General features: G+C 37.4%; 1 protein-coding gene across 2 annotated transcripts in view; it reads right to left on the bottom strand.

Moving 5' to 3' along the window:
* The window catches only part of LOC150091079 (uncharacterized), a 628940-nt gene that overhangs the window by 243933 nt on the left and 366503 nt on the right, over positions 1-18504 (bottom strand). The window contains exon 1 of one of the 2 annotated variants that reach the window (XM_090374078.1): positions 7063-7553. The exons of the other annotated variant lie outside the window; for it this stretch is intronic. The gene's annotated coding sequence lies outside the window, so the exon portion shown is untranslated. Of the gene's footprint in view, positions 1-7062; positions 7554-18504 lie in introns of those variants that run through there. 2 annotated transcript variants of the gene reach the window in all.

The following is an 18504-nucleotide window of genomic DNA, read 5'->3' as shown; positions in this document are numbered from 1 at the left end:
TTTCATTTTCATTGCATTGTAACATTGTAAGACAGAAGGGTTACTCCACTGTGATATCACCGGAAGTCCAGCTGGAAATCGTTGTCACCTTTTTTCTAAATTTCGTATAATTTTATCTTTATTTTATTATTTTTAGTAATCTTTTTCATCTCTGTAATATACGTAATATTTTGATAAATTATACCAGAAGCCTAGAGACTCGGGATTTCGATGTGAGCCCTCCGGCTTTATTTCAGTTTCCCCTAGCCATTGGACGTGAAAGGTCGCATTATTGCAATGCAATAATATTTTTTGTTTTATCAATATTTTTATTAATATCTTTTGCTAATATATCTTTTGTAAATGATTTTACAAATTATTAACATTTGTTCCCCCTCCCCGTATAATTTTGTTTACCGTTACAATCATGGCGTATATGTCTGTGTTAAGTGCCAATGGGACTAAGGCTATGAGGAATGCGTTTTTTCTGTGATCGAGATTCCTATTTACAGGACGAAAAACCAGAGTTTCGGGAAGAAAAAAGCCGTGCATCCCTCACCCGAGACCGACTAATTCGGCCACGTTGTGGAAAAAGAAAAAATGCGCATAAAAATTCCTAGCAACTTTGCCGGATTCATACTTGCGCATTTCCCGCAACGGTGTGAGGAAGGCAGTATTTATACCCACTGTGTATGTAATTCTACAACACAGTGGAATTCTGTTTTTATTTGAAAACAATTCTTTAAATGGTTCTTTTCTATTTATTAAAATGAGAATATAAACTTAATTCGAAACGTCAGAGTGGCCCACACTGTCAAACTGCCTGCTACTTCATTGCTTATCATTTGAAAGAGAGTTACTACTGATGAAAGCAGAAAAATTGGAATATTTTATCTCTCACACACAACTGAGAAAAAAAAAAAAACAGTAATCGGAGAGAATGGCAAACTTTAGTTGCATGCTTGCTGAACTTGAAACAATATTATATCTAGAAGGCAGAATGTAATTGGCACTGCAGAACTCTAATATACATTCGTTGCCACACAAGAGTCAGGACACGTTTATCACTTCTGTATAATACAAGTACGTTACCTTCCAGATCAATATCCAGGGTACGTACAAAGTGGAATCGCCTAAAATGAGTTTTCTGGAAATTACTCATGACAGTAACTGCAACAGATAAAACGAATCTACCATTCCACACACTGAAGTATTCCTTCTGAACCTTCCTCGAAACTTATTGTGCTTATAGATGAATAAAAACAAATCAGTTAGTTACAGTTAATAACTCCACAAACCTTGCAAAGGGGGGGAGAAATACGTACACCTGAAACGGTACTCGAAATACGAATTCGTTACAATCTCAGAAAATGAAACTTTGCTGGACGGAGATTTCATTTAAAATGCAAATGTCGTGCACAATATCATTAACTATACCTCCTCCACACTAAAAAGGGAAAAGAAAAAGCTAATTTCATTAGCTCTGTTACAGGATTTCATTTAAAAACCAAGTATATTCTGAAACGATGCGGTCATCCGTTTAGAGATAGTTAAAGATAGTTTCATTCACTCCACAAATTCCCCATGAAAGAGATCAAATGAAACTGAGAATTATCTTTTTACCAATAATTTGTACTTTATTTTTCAAAAAACAGGCAGCACTTCTTCCATATACGGGGTCAATTTCTGTTGGAGAGAGAGAGAGAGATGCTCTCCTCTTAAGAAACTGGTAACATTCCATTGCACTGGCTCGGACGCACCCATTATTATGATACCATATTATCTTTACCGTTGAGCATCACTTACGTGGACACACACCTTAGTTGTCCTATTGTTCACACACCAGGATAGCTAACGTACCCCATTGTGTGAACAATATGGCACGTAGAAGCATTAGTACAATCACTAAATTTACACCAATTGCGGCGCGTAATTTACATTTAGAAAATCGAAATTTCGTTATTTGAATCACCCTTGTATTACGTATGTATATTGCAGTCCATCATAATCAGCACCGCAGATTTGAATGCCACACAGCAGCGGAATCGACAAGTTAAACTGCATCTTTAACTTGCTTCCTTAAGCTTCAACCTAAGTAAATTCGTCTACCCATGAAAGCATTCATATTCCCAATATTACAGAGATGTAACTGTTCTGACCGTCAAATAGCTTTATTCATCTATCACACATCATACAGTACATGCGGCTTAATAATTTACAGTGTTGAAATCTGGGCTTTGTCTAAACTGTCACTTCCGAGATCTCTTCTGTTTGACAAATACTTGACGTCGAAATGGGCTCGCCGCTGGGCTGCGCTACTTAAATCGCCAACTTGCTAATTACACCAATATTGAGACAAAAATCTTTGGTTTTCACTTTTTCGTTTCTGTCAAAATCCTTAGAGACATTTGCATACTTAATTTCTGGGAAATTGCCAAAGCAAATTCCGATCCATCACATAGAAGAAATACAACCATATGATTTACCTCTCAGAGGTTCAGCTTACTGCGAGTTTCATTCCAATCCAAAACGATCGGGAAATGGTCATTATTGTGTGGGTCATTTAACACAGACCACTCTATGCTTAGAAGGAGAGTGAGTGACCAGAGAAAAGTCAATACCAGAAGTAGATCACGTAAAGAGATAAACATAGATATAAGAGCTAGTAAGACTCAATTAGCTGTCCATTTTTATCCATTTGAGGTGAACCTCAAATGGACAAAATAACACAGCTAACTGAGTCAGCTAGTGGATGAAAGTCCGTTATAATCACCAACAGCGATGATAATTGGATTTAAGTTCTTTTAACAGAACATGAGTGATCTGGAAGGAGAAATACAGTTGCAATACAATAAGCACTACTATTGCTTCTAAGGTGGTTTGTTAAGAGATATGTCTACTGAGGAGGTGGCAGCAATAAGGATCATAGGAATTCAGAAATTGAAATACTTGGTCGGATTGGTATACTCGTTTGAGTTGCTACAGGGTGATATTTGTTATCTTTAAAATATAGTGATATTTTGCAGATAATACAACCGATTCCAAAATGTACAATATTTACCAATATTGTACATTTTGGAATGGGTTGTATTATCTGTTTTCTCGCCTCTTGTTATTACATTATTTTAAACCTTATATTTCTGTATTTTTCCCAATTTCTATATCTCGGAAGATTGGGAAAGTCACCCAGCCGACTACTTATCAGTATTCTGGGCGACTTGCCTTCAGTCTGAGGATATTGCAATATGCATTTAGATTAGCTCCGATTCCTTGTTTCACAATTAGGGAACATGCCATCTACGCGATATACTGTCTGGGCATGCTCAAATTTCTGGCACTTGCAACATCTTACGGAATTTAGAATGTATGGACAGGCGCGACAGTTTGAAATAATCAGTTCTGATTGTTGGGGACGGGCAAATCTAGGACGCTGAAATTAATTGTAATATTGAATGTAGGAAAAAGATCCCATCTTTTCATTTAAAGATTTTCCTTGATCGCATAACTTTTTTATCATAAAAGGTGGCAAATCCCACTGAGTGTTACCCTTTGCATGTGTTTAAGGTGGCAAGAGGAGTGAATGTACAGACAACCCGTCAATGACCTTATTTTCAATAATAACTGAAGAGTACTGGATAGTTTCTACCATTTACTAAGGTGAGGGTGCACCTTTCAGAATTACTGGATATTCGATATTTACTATCACCTGACACATAAACAGAACTGTTTGAAAACATCGTGGTGTTGCGAGTCGAATGAATGCCCTGGAGTAGTTTAAACAGACCACGTAAACAAGACTTGATTGCACATCAACACCATTTAAAAGCTATAAGAGAATGCCACTGAGGGTTTTATAAAATCTTTTCATAAAAAGTAGTTGTAAAAGAGAAAAAGTAATTTGATTTTCTTGTGAAAAATTAAATGGTGAACGGTAATACAGTCCTACTGAACTAGTCTTACCAAATAAAGAGTAAACAAGCATTGTGCATATTGTGGGAAGTGTGACGATTATATCAGGGCACCGAGCCAAACTTATGACAATTTCCGATCAAATATCAAATTAATATTTGGCTGACTGAAATGATAATATCTGAAGTAGCGAAGATGGGGAGTGTTGGTTGGCCCTCTTAAAGTTTTGGCAACGCGGCCAGTTGCCTGGATGGCCAGCTGACAACTGTATTTGGCAGATATACCCAAATGAGTTAAACAAGAGGTAACAGCTCTATAATTAATCTTCTCTTTGTAATCTGTTAAAAGACTAAATACCGAGTAACCTAATTTAAAACAGAAAAACGATTTTTTTTTTCCATTTGATTTTTGAAACTGGTCAGCAAAAACAGGCACGTTAAATATCTCATTTAACTACCAAAACTATGATAAGTTAGGATATATTTGATATTGTGCTTGGCTTTCAAGAGCTACAAGGCTGCTTCCTTGTGTTTCTGATGAGGGCAAATATTCTACAGGGTTTCTTTATGCCTTGAGACGTTCGACAGAAAAGGTACGGAAAGCTTTTTGCCGTCATTTCTCTCTTCAAACAGGGGGGAAAAAAACACTATTTGGGACAGATAAATAGTTAAACTGTCGTCTTAACGATTAACTTTTTTGCGCATATCAAAAGGCACCATATTGTCTAAGACTCGAATGGACGCCTCTTTATTGATGTAATGTGTGCAGATGAATTACAGGAGTATAGCGTGCTATAAATATACAATACTCCCTAATACTATGAAACTGTCTAGTTCAACCCGAAGCGTAGACATGGTGACTCCATCGGCTCATGAGATTTCCTCACAATTTATAATTCTGCCATGACAAGGAATAGAACTACAATCATCCGTTAAAATATGCATTTTCAGTCGTCATATGCTCACTTCTTGCAGCGTTGGAGTTGTGACAGTCAACTGAATTCTGTAATTATGTATTTTTAGCCTCCATTACATGTCAAACAAGAAATACCCAATTCTACTTCCTTTTGCACATTAAAACTGATATTAATTATTTTTATTCCTGTCTTGAAAGCTCCACACAAGTGTTCCAACTGTTAGGAACGTCCACAATATTAACTATTTCAAATCCGAAAGTCAGCTTACTCATTTTGTATCAAATCCCAGTTGGCTTTTTCTCGCAATGACCTGTTACACAGGTGACTCTGGATAAGCTTATTCGTTTTATTTGTTGTCGAGGCTATCACGTTTGAAGGGAGTCTCCTGATATTTTGATCATACCTTGTCGAAATGCAAGAAACTGTAGAGGATACATGTACAATATATACCAAAAGTCAGGACAGAGTAAAACAGCATCTAACATGGTTTCTATGGTTTTACATGAACCGATAAAGAAGTAGGAGGTCGTTAAAGAAATTTAACAAACGCAAAAAAGCACATTTCAGTTTTTTTAAGTTTCAGAACAAACTTTTTTCATACCAACCACTCTTCTGAAATTTTGCCAAGAAACTCATAATAATTCAAAGAGTTTGAAACAATTCCAACAAGGAATTGTTTCTGATTCTTCCGTGCCAGCGTACGAAGGCGCGCGCCTTCGTACGCAGGCATGGAAGAATCAGAGATAAGTCCTTTTAAAGCTCCAGGGTCTAGCTGAACATAACATTGATTCCTGATTTGCAACGAATATCGCAATAAGCAAATATTAAATTTAATTGGCTGAAGATACTTCCATTGGATATTACCGGATTTCATATATTTTTCCACATTAATCGAACAATCTTAACACCGAAAAATCTAACTAGAATAAATATATTTATGCTATAAAATAAACAATATAGCCTGCCGTTACTGTAATTTTTAAGAAGCCAACTATAAGGGTAATTAAGCAATTTCCTTCGTCATCCTGCCACACACACACACACACACACACACACACACACACACACACACACACACACACTAATGAAGAAGATTAAATAAAACCTTAATAACTTCCTGGAACTGGCACTCAGGTTTATAACATGTGACTTAAAAAGCGCCACCAGCGGACTGATAATTATTATATAAAATTTTATTATTTTTAGACTATCTTTCAACAGTCCAATTGATGAATAATTCTTCGTTGTGAGAGAGAGAGTTAAAAATCCTTTGGGAAATTTCAAAGTTAAATTGCTCTACATAAGGATCGTTCCTCCACAGTTTATATCAGTCTCATCTTTGCACCGACAATTTCTTTCTTTTCAACTGTGGATCTGCAATTTCATCTTGTTCGAAAATAAAAGGGATATTTTTTAGTGATAAATCTAGCTTTCAAAAACACGCACAAACGAAGCCAGATTACAGTCTGGTTTTAACACAGATGCCATAAAATGACACAATTGTTAGGGAGCGTAACAATCTTAATCCAGCACTGCGCACACGCACATATGCTGAATATATAATAAAAAAAATAATAAATAAATTGGTCAAGCAGGGAAAGAATGTACCGTAATTAACGTGATTTTTCTATTATTTTATCCCCGTAAGACCTGCTGCTGCTGCAACATTATTCACTTTGACGAACTTTGCAATGGTACCAAACTAATGTTCCCGCCATTTCTGCGGGTGAGCAAAAGACACAGATCTCACTGAGAAGGGTCTGAATTATGAATACAACTATGACGCTGAAACTCATAATGTAAAAGATATTTCTCTTTGTATTTACTTCACTGTATATACAATGTAATTGTAGATAATCTTTGTTATCTATGTTTTGACCATAAATAAATACACAATTCTAATTTAGAGAGAATTGGTTTCGTTTTTATTCTTCTTTCTTGCATTATTTTTTGTTATCGGAATTTAAGGTCATCAACTAAGAATATATAAGTGAGGCGATACCCATGTCATTAAACCCGACATTAAAGATTAGTACAGCTATAGGTACATACAGAGAATATATAATCGATGTATCGATCCATATCAGAAAACAGACATTCACACGAATCGTCATCACCAAGTGCCTTTTTGACGTACACAGTACCAAAAAAGAAACATGCAGTGAGACGGTTATTTGTGAGCAAACTACACTGTACATTTTCCCCGACCCCTTGCAGTCTAATTATAGTAATAATATTGTGCCTGTCACTCCTCTTACCTTGGCTGCTACAATCCATCTTGAAAACTTCGCTACGACGTCAGAGCTGAGCGTGTAGTGTAGTTAGGGCTAACTGTCAGTCTGTCACTAGGGTTACCTTCTCACCAGGCTTGGTTAAGGGTTCAGTTCCTCGGTTTTGTTTCATCTCCCCTCAGAAGTAAAAGAGAGAGAGAAAGTGGCACTCTGTTGACGGGGGATGCTAACGTATCCGTGTCTGCATGAGTCTTAAGCCGCGTAGCGATCAGATGATAGGGCGGTCTGCCCTAGAAACGTCTTTTCCCGATGTAGAAATCGACCAACGCTTCGGACGGTTGCAGTTGACGTACGCCACAGTTCAGTGTCTGCTTTTGACACGTTCGGAATTTTACGGGGAGAATATGACCGGTACGGCGGCCACTGCCCATGGTGAGCAGTCTTCTTGACCGGATCGTGTCAACAGCTAGGGAACTTCTGCGCAGTCGCCGTAAGAAGTTCCACATGCGCATGCTACTGCCAGGACAATCTGGGCTACACTCTCTAAACAAGCATTTTTGACTAGCTCGCAGTAAAGTCCGACAACGGAGTGGGGAGAGTCTTCGGTCCGGATGAGTGAATTATCAGGATGATATATGTTGAGAGTTGCCGACCGTAATGAACTCAAAGACCTCGCGTCGTTGGCGGCTGATGTTTTATTCATGTTTATTGACCAGTGCACAACATGCACAACTTCGACAGTTCTCTTAAATGATAAAGCATACGAAAAATACATGATAAATCAAAGATAATAATCATCTCTGCTTATGAAATAAGGAACGTGGATGTTAATGAATTGTCCCCCTTCTGTTGGGTTGTCACTATCGAGCTAACATCCATAATTGATAATCCCCTTGCCAGAGTACAAGAAAATATAAATGATGAAAATAAGTAATGTCAATTTTTCTTTTTCCACAATTAATCAGTTTAGTGGAAGGGAATGGACTATCATAGGGTTATAGTAGAACCCTATTCCAAAAAAAATTGCTTCCCATATTAGATTTGCCTAAATTACGCATTTCACATAAATAATTGAAAAAAATTATAAATGGATTTCATTAATTTATTCGTATATATAAAAAAAGGAAAAAGAAAGAAAGAAAAACCTATTTCAAATAATGAGAGAAAAGTAAAGTGTTTAACAAATGAATGGAAATAATAATGCTTTATAAATAAAAGAATACCAAAACGTTACTATCGAAAAAGCAACTTCAGAAAAACAGAACAGCACTTAGGCATAATAATAATATAACAACTTAATATTTTTTGTTATTATAATCTAAAGTTTAGTAAAGGCGTTATGTTAAGAATTCTTCAGCCTCCATAGTCCATACAGTTCAAGGCAGTCAGTCTTAAAGTGACTCATCACCACAGGGAACTCAAAATGAAAAGCCCCAGTGCAGCCAAAACAGACAGTGATTTTGCTGTCTAGACGGAGCGTACAAATAACTCTAGGTTTCATTCACAAATATCCATTTTTGAAAATGTTTCCACTACGATTATGGAAAAATTATCAGAAATGGATGGTTGCAAAAAAAAAAAAAATAAATAAATAACTAAAATAATAATAAAAATAAATAAATAAACTATTATTACAGGAAAATTATACACGCGATTTATCTTCAACAAAACATTTGATATTAATAATGACGCTTTTCTGAGCATTTAATGAGACAAAAAGTTTTCGTTTTGTAAGCGGTTTTTACCATGAACTTCTAAAATGCATTTCACTTTAATTTTTTCTTATGTTGTCTAGACAACGTATTTACTAGCTGTTTGTTCAGAGTGCATCACCCTCCCCCATTCTTCTAGACTACTTAGCGACGTATCAGCTAAAGGACAGATAAAACAGGCTTGTCTGAAAGCATGTTTAGCAAAACATTTTTCCGATAAGCTGAGTTTTGACTTATGCAAAATATATTCGTAAGTTGTTTCCATGGTAACAATTTTTTGTTGGAAGCCGCAATCGGTTCGAAATTTAGTCGGTTAAGCTTGGACGCGGTTTTGGTGTTTAACAAAGACTATTTTTCAGACTTGACCAGACAAAAACCAATCGTATAAGCATGCAATGGGCAGTGATAAAAAGACAAGAAGAGTTTTTGTTTTTCCCTAAGTCTTAACAAGCACCGTATACAGTTGCAATTCAGTACTACTGTACTATAATAAGAGAACATTTCTTAAATTTTGACTTTCTGTGCAAGGTATTTCGAAAATTTTGCTGTTTTCATTTATAACAAACGAAAACATTTATACCTAAAGGTAAGCCACTAAGGATTACTTTTATTTTAAAAAAAAAATTCTTTCCAAAAAAAGGCATTAAATCTCTCAGAAACAAAGCAAAAATTTGCATGAGATTGCAATTTTAGAGGAAGACAATTACAAGTTTTGGAAAGAAGGGGTAAAAAATAAATAAAAAAGTGAAATGAAATGAAATGAAAAAAGTCTCAGGTACTGATTTCTTCAGTAAATGAGAACTATTTACCATTATGGTGAAAACACGGTTAAACTCTGAAATACGCATTTTCAAATAAATAGTGGAGAAAAACTAGCTACACCTTTTCCCTGCAACTCGCATTTTTGTGCAACACAGAGCAGCTTTAGCAACTCGCATATTTCTATCAACAAACTTAATTTACAAGAACAATTTCCGATTCTTTTTTGGACACAAGCATCTCAACATTTAATCCCCCTATGCTGTTTATATACGATCCCTTGCGGCCTACTTTACAATTAAAGTGATTTAATTAAGTCGGGCGATGATAGAGGACAGAGAAATTTGTGTCGAATATCTTTTTAAAACGATGGCTGCAATCGGAATCCGGGAAGACAGTCCATTTCTGAAGAAAAATACAGCATGATCTCTTAGCTACTGAAAGCACCATTACGATCCTATTTACTATTTACATTAAGGAAATCAGATCTCTCCTTAATAGTCAGAATGAGTCTGTCGTGATTAAACTACTATTTTTTTTTATTCTTCTTCCTTTTTAAATACAATTAGTTGCACACAACAGAAACAAATCACTGTAATCAACCACACCTAAATTCGAAGTATTTTCATGAAACTCAGCTTTGTGTAACAGATAATTAATCAGTGAATCAGTGCGCGGAAATGTGGAGATATTTTAGACAAATCTCCGGCAAATCTTCAAGAGCCATCTTGGCCCGTTGACCAAGAAACGAGTCGATTTTCATAACGGTCGCCATAATGAAACATAGAAGTAATGAACTTGTAGGTCATACAAGTGCAGATAAGGCCGACGTGATACTCTGGAATTTATCGTATACAAATAACAAGGAAATATTCCACGGCTGGGAACAATAGTCCTACACTCTCTCTAGACCGCGAAAGATTCAAGTACCCGTGAAGTGTAAACAACCTTCTAGAGGTACGCTGCTATTGGTCGGGACATAATATGCAACAGTTTTGCGCAGCTGGTGTCGAGGCAGAGGTCACGCATTCATGGCGATACGTTCCAGAAGTCTCCATTCCTTGGTTTTATCTTCGAATTAAAGGCCACAGTGTTCCCAGGCGTAGAGCGTTACCAATTACGAAGGTCTTAGAGTTAACTTTCTACGAAAATGGGGTAAATGTTTTTAAGACACAAAGATAATTTCGACCGTACTATTTCAAAGGTTTAATAAGCCGTTCTTTATGACATTTCCTGCCGAACACGTTATTTGGCGATTTTCAGCACTCCTTTCTCTAGGAGCGTCATAGATAAAGCGGTTCTAGGTAGTGGCTAAAGCGGCTGTATCCCCCTCTCCATAATCGGCGGAGTTGAACTGACGTTCAGGTGCCGTCCTGCATAAGATACATAGATGTCTACTCCCTCACGATCAAAATAAAGAGTTTTTTTTTTTTAACTCCTACATGCTGATCGAAGCTTATTGATTCCCAGAATTACAGTTTTAGTTCCCTCCCCCCACCCTTTAGATATCCTGGGACCGGCCCTGGTCACAGACGAATGTAAAAATAATCGATCTGATTTAAAGGATTTCGAAAAGATGGGCAAAAAACTATGAAACGCCTCACAATGACAAATTCTATCAGGTTGGTGGGGACTATAAATTATTCGTTTTACTGACAGGATTCGAAGATGGGCATTTTTCACATGGTACTGTTAGAACAATTCTTACAAATATATTAGGATATTAAAATTTATCATTTTTTTTGAAAAATATCTAATGTTTAAAAACAGACAAGCAGCAGATTTGCTTGCGCTGTGTGCATTTCAATAGGGACTGGATTAGCGTAGCAGCAGGAGGGGGGATGACCGAACGGTAATACAATGGGTAGGCCAGTTTTGATGCGGTTCTTGTTTACAGAATGTAGGGCTGTACCGAACTTACGGCAGCAGGGGACAAAAGAATGCCCACACCCTAGAACAGTTTCGGAGTTTCGGACTCCATCAGAAAAGGAAGACATGAGACGAGATATCAATGCACGCCGTGCTCGAGTGATAACCAAATACAAACGGGCAGACATGGAAGGCACTCTCAACAATTTCAGGGGCGGTGTCTCGAAAGGAAGCGTGACTGAAGAGCAAGTAAGTTAGCGGACGGTCCCAGATAAAATTGTAGTGATGATGTAGCGCCCGGATGCTCTCATCACAAAGAAGGGAGTCTGACCTACCAGAATCTGGTTAAAAACAATGGAATAAGAAGAGAACGAATGAAAATGTAGATAGTGATGCAGGACTACCAAATGACTGGACGAAAATTAAGGGAGTGACGGAAACAAAAAGGTGATGCAGAGAGCAGACGAGAGCCCAAGAGTCAGAGTCCCGAAACCTGAAAGGAAAGGATCCGGAGGAGAATCCCAGGGAGAGGCGCGTGAGAGTGGCGGAAAGAAATTTAGGGAGTGCGGGAAACGCGAACGGAAAGTCCGATCATGATAGTTTAGTGGGTAAAGGTAATAGCGAAAGGCAGAATGATCAGCGTAAGGAAAGCCAGTTCGAGCTTTTAACGGAAGGCTAAAATGAGACAGTAGCCCTGGAGAACGTCCTGAGTGTGAGAAGATCGACGTGGAGGCAGAAAAGAGCCGTAAGCCTAGCGGATCAGCAGAACAAATCGGAGTGGAGGCACTTGTGAAGGACCGGAAATCAACTACTCTTCCAGCTAGAGTGGAAAGAGACCAAGTAAGTCAGTTTAGAGAATTTTACTAACGAGAACGGTGTTATAAAGAAATCCATGGGAGAAAACGGACAGGACAGTTTGAGAAGTATTGTAACATGACGACTTCTACAGGGTGTTTCAGTTAAACGTTTCAGAACTTCTAAGAGGGGTAGGGTACATCCTGACAACTCGAAATCATATAGCAATGTGGGGTCGGAAATGCTTTCCTGAAGCGGTGTTGTACACAGAAGCACCATAAAGAAAAGAGACCGTAAGTGAGAAATCGTTTTAATAATACATGAAAAGAAGCAAAAGGTACATGGATTAAAGTAAGTGTTCGAAGTTTCTTCCACGGGCTACAATGCATGCCTCACATCTCCGACGCATGGACATCCGAACATTCTGGAATACTCCAGGCGAATTTCGAATTTCTTCGGCAGCTACTGCGATTCTTGCAACCAGCTCCTCAGCATTGTCAACAGGGGTGTCATAAACTAGCGATTTCATATGACCCCAGAAATAAAAATCAAGACATGATAGGTCGGTGACCGAGCAGGCCAACGCACGGGACCACCACGTCCGATCCACTGTTGACCAAATGTGACATCCAGGTAGTTACGAACATCTCCGCTATAATGGGCAGGGGCTCCATCGTGTTGGAACCACATTGTCTGTTGCGTCGATGCAGAAATCTGTTCATCTCTCAAAAGTTGTGGCAATACTTGCTGCAGAAAGATCAAGTAGATAGGTCCGGTTAGACGACACGGTAACAGGTAAGGTCCGATGAGGTGATCTCGCATAATACCGGCCCATACATTGACCGAAAATCGAATCTGTGCTGCACGACGTCGTATTGCATGCGGGTTCTCGACCTCCCAGATATGGTCGTTATACGTGTTGAAAATTCCTTCCCTTGTGAAGGATGCCTCATCGGAAAACAACACTTCAGCAGGAAAAAGGGGATTTGTAGCACATTTTCCAAGGTACCACTGTGCGAAAGCAATACGAGGTGCATAATCCTCCGGTTGCTGTGTCTGGACACGCTGCACGTGAAACGGATGCATGTCTTGTTCTCGGAGAATCCTCCAGATGCTGCAATGGGAAACCCCGACTGCGTTTGCTAGACTTCGTGTACTCGTTCTTGGATTCCCCTGTACATGCTGCAGCACATTCTGTTCGACGGCTGGAGTCCGTGCTGTTCTTACCCTGTCCCTGTCAGCTCTTTCAAATGAACCTCTCTCAGCTAACCTCTGGTGCAGTCTTGCAAAGAAATTATGACTGGGAATACGCCTCGTCGGATATCGTTCCGCGTACAAACGCTGTGCGGCTGGCCCACTACAATTTGCAGCCCCGTATGCCAAATGCATATCGGCTAACTCTGCGTTCGTGTAATCATCCATCCTACTAACTTGGCGTTCTTGTTCAAGAAATTCGAAATTCGCCTGGAGTATTCCAGAATGTTCGGATGTCCATGCGTCGGAGATGTGAGGCGTGCATTGTACCCCGTGGAAGAAACTTCGAACACTTACTTTAATCCATGTACCTTTTGCTTCTTTTCATGTATTATTAAAACGATTTCTCACTTACGGTCTCTTTTCTTTATGGTGCTTCTGTGTACAACACCGCTTCAGGAAAGCATTTCCGGCCCCACATTGCTATATGATTTCGAGTTGTCAGGATGTACCCTACCCCTCTTAGAAGTTCTGAAACGTTTAACTGAAACACCCTGTATATTGTAAGGATAGGAATATGATATAATAGAAATATAGAGAGAGAAAGAGAGTGAGTGAGTACGTTACTTATCTGTGATTAGAGGTATTGGTAGAAACTTAAAGAAATGTGTTAAAAGTAAAAGAGTTGGTATCATGAATTGTCTAATTGCTATTAACAGGATGAATTATATTCGGTAGAAATTTCCTCCTTAGAGTATGTAAGAGAAAGTGAAAAATTATTTGAGTTATTCAGTATATGTTGGAAAGGATATATATATATATATATATTATTATTCTTTTGTCTTATCTTTGTGGTTTGTTATTCTTTTGTATTAATTTTGTTAATTACAGGTGTTTTTTACACATAGGTATTTTAGTAAATACATAACTGTTCTTTACGATAGCCTAATCTCGGTTATCTTAATTTACCATGGCCTATACATTTAGGATTTTTCAACTTGTTACGTATTGCTAAAGAAATTGTCATACAATTATTAATGAAAAACTATAGCAATAAGCAAATTATCAATACTACTTTATAATATTATATTAAACATTCTTATACATTTCAGTATTACATCTGTGGAGGTCGTAGAGTCGAAATACGTTTCTGTGGAGGTCGTAGAGTCGAAATAAGGAAAAATTTCCCACTTTTAACTGGTTTTATGGATGGCCATCCCTATGGCGCTGTTTTTATGGCCCTGTCGCGTTAACGTTTCACATATGTGCAGATGGTGTGTTGGCCGAAGTCCCCGATATTAAGGCCAAGGTCTATTATTGTGTTTTGGTGGTTGGTTCAATGAATTTACTTTACTTAACTTAGAAATGCATTACATCGAATGGACTGTCAATCCTCTCAAAGCCCCCGATGAAGTAGGGGATTGACGTACATGTGATGTAATACTGAAATGTATAAGAATGTTTAATATAATATTATAAAGTAGTATTGATAATTTGCTTATTGCTATAGTTTTTCATTAATAATTGTATGACAATTTCTTTAGCAATACGTAACAAGTTGAAAAATCCTAAATGTATAGGCCATGGTAAATTAAGATAACCGAGATTAGGCTATCGTAAAGAACAGTTATGTATTTACTAAAATACCTATGTGTAAAAAACACCTGTAATTAACAAAATTAATACAAAAGAATAACAAACCACAAAGATAAGACAAAAGAATAATAATATGTACTCTGTTTGTACCCATGCATTGCTACAACAGCTACTGTGACAACAGAAAAAGCAAGTAAGAAATTAAATTAAATAAAACTACTATAATTATAAATAAAATACGGCATGAACTATCATATTACAAAAGAATAATATATATATATATATATATATATATATTAATAGTTATATTAGTGATAAAAGGAAAGCAAGAAATAAAGCAAAGCAAGAAAGTTAAAAGACAATAACTAATATTTATGGGTTAATGCAGTTGCAAGCAATCATGCAATACACCCACAATGTCTATAGAATATCATTAGAAAAAGTAAATCAATCCAATAATAAGAATACCATCAAGGACTTAAGAAAACGCAAAAAAAAAAAAAAAAAAAAATTATTATTATCGCTTTTTACCGACAATCTAGATGACTTCAACTGGGGCCAACCACCCAGAATGAAGGCAAAATTCAGCTCAGGGTCCTACTATAGGAACGGGTTTGCGATCCCGGGCATACCCGAGCCACAACTTATATCTTCTAATGCCTTTAAGCTGTCCTACACTCTTTATTTTTATTTCTCCGAAATTATTAGGGCAATCCGAGGACGTAGGAGAAACTATTTCTTATCTATACCACTATTTTTCGCCTTTGTGGAGTTCAGGTTCTATTTTTCCTACTCCTTTAGTTTTTCTTCTTACTATCTGCATGTTTCTCTTTGCGTTAATTTAATTTAATTATTTATTTTTACCGTATCCATCACATAGGGGGCACCACATATTATTTTGACGACTATTACATTATGTCCTAGATACGGTCAAATGTAGTATGTATTATATATTTAATCTTGTTTTAATCCTTAAATTACGTTCTCTGTCGGGTCAACGATGATTAATATATGCTTACATTTATATTTTACTTATATTTCTTACCTTTGATTCTAATATTTCAAAATTTTTCTTAATTAATTATCTTCATTCGATTTATTTATATTCGATTTATGTTCGGCCTATACTGGTTTATATTTGGTTTAGATTTAAATTACTTAGCATATATTGATCATCACAGAAACAGAGAACTTCTTGTCGTTTTTTGCCTTCATTCTGGGTGGTTGGCCCCAGTTGAAGTCATCTAGATTGTCGGTAAAAAGCGATAATAATAATTTTTTTTTTTTTTTTTTTTTTTTGCGTTTTCTTAAGTCCTTGATGGTATTATTATTATTGGATTGATTTACTTTTTCTAATGATATTCTATATATATATATATATATATGACCATATAAAAGTGTATAGGATAGAATATTTAAGATTTTGTATTGAGAACAGTGGAAGTTTATGAATTGTTTAAGAAGAGTGATTAAGGGAGGATACCATTTCATGTATAATAATAATTACTGTGTTGTAAAATTTTGATAGCATGAATAATCAATAATGGGTAAATATCTTGTAAAGGGACAAACAATATAAAAATATAAAGTTATAATCAACTTTGTCCTCCTCCCCCCCACAGTACAGGAGGGGGGCGATCATATCCATTGCTGTGCTTCCCGCGAGGATCTCAAGGATGACATGAGAAAAGGTTTCAGATTTTGTTGTAAAGTGCCCAAGCGTTTATATACTGGAACCACCTTCGTCCTTGTCCAGCTTTTTTTTTTTTTTTTTTTTTTATGAAAACCCCAAACACCAGAGGTATAAGAACCTATAGTACTTAGTACTGTGCTTGGGTTGAAGGTGGAGTCGACGAGAGAAGATACTTGTTGACATTATACTTGAACTTCTGTAGACTGCAATTTTTAGGAAATACGTACGAAGTAAGGTTGTTCCAGAAAACGGCAGTTGAATGAATAAACGAGGAAGATGAAAAGTTGGTTCTGTGGGTTTGAAGTTGGACAGTAAATGGATGTTGGCTGGTGGCGCACGTGTTCGGACAGTTTTGAAAGAGAGAGCGGGAATTACAGAAGACAGTGCCCATGGAAGTATTTGTAGAAAAGGCATGCAGCAGAAACAGTACGTCTCTGAGACAGCGAGTGGAGAGCCTCTGTTAAAGAGGAGTCATTAATTAACCTAATTGCCCTCTTCTGAATGGAATCTAGGAGCCTGAGAAAGATTTTGGGGACACCGCCCCAGTTGTGGGAACAATATTCCATGATAGGGCGGATTTGTGATTTGTACAGAGTGAGCAGCTGTTTGGAAGAAAAGTAACGGCGAGAGCGAAAGAGAAAACCAAGTATTTTAGATGCAGATAAAGCAATATTTGTAATATGTTTGTGCCAAGAGAGATTAGAAGTCAGGGTAATCCCCAAAAAAGATACATGAACTTAATTAGAAATCGAAGTGCAACCAAAGATAAACATAGGAGCAGAAGAATCCTTTTTGCGAGATATAAGACAAGACTGAGTTTTAGGATTGAAATCAACTAAGTTGGCTTTGCCCCACTGGAGAACTACCTGGAGATCGGCATTTAAGGAATTGATAGCGGATATTCGAGAAGTTGAAGCTAATTGAGCAGGCAAGTTTCTAAAATGGAAAGTGAAATTCAATGTGCTATCATCGACAAAACTATGGATAGGATTTCCAGTCAATGGAAGAAGTTCATTAATATACAAGAGGAAAAGAGTGGGGAAAAGAACTGAACCTTGGAGGACACCAGCATTAGTGGATAAGTTAGAAGACAGAGAGCCATCTACCATCGCCCTCGGTGAGCGATCAGAGAGAAAACTGGATAACCAATTATAAAAAAAAAAAAACAGCTGGCAAATCATAAGATGGAAGCTTGTTTAGAAGATCTTTATGCCAAACACGATCGAAAGCCTTTGAGATGTCAAGCGCAACTGCTTGTGTTTCAACGAACTTTTCCACTGAATTTGTCCATAAATGGGTAACATAAGCCAGAATATCACCAGTGGATCGACACTGACGGAATCCATACTGGTGATCATTGATGAGATGGAAGGTTTCTAGGTAGTTTAAGAGTTGGAGGTTAATTGATTTCTCCATTACTTTAAAAAGAGTAGAAGTAATTGCAATGGGACGATAAATGTATGGGAGAGATTTGTCACCCTTTTTGGGAACTGGCTGGATATGAGCAAATTTCCAAGCAGAAGGAAACTTCTTTAGCATCAAGATTCGTCAAAATTCCTCTGATATCTTTTTGACGGAAGACCAAAGGAGACGTTGAATGGAGCGTGTGTGGAATGGTGAGAGGTGTTTTACCAAGATCATTGATACACGATTTGGAAGAAAAATGGGATGCTGGTAGGTCAGCTTTATCCTTGGCTGAAGTGACAACGGAACCATCCGGTTTTGACAGAGGTGGGAGCAGAGATGCGCAAAAAGTTGCAGCCAATAGCTTTGGCAAGAGACCAGAATGCTCGGCTACCATTAGGGCAAGAAGCAAGTTTTCTACTCTTAGCCTGTTCAAACTCTAGTTTG

This window comes from Mastigoproctus giganteus, chromosome 1 (assembly GCF_048544385.1).
Source record: "Mastigoproctus giganteus isolate SK-2022 chromosome 1, ASM4854438v1, whole genome shotgun sequence".
Classification (NCBI taxonomy): Eukaryota; Metazoa; Arthropoda; class Arachnida; order Uropygi; family Thelyphonidae; genus Mastigoproctus; species Mastigoproctus giganteus.
This window is presented reverse-complemented; position numbering and strand designations above follow the sequence as displayed.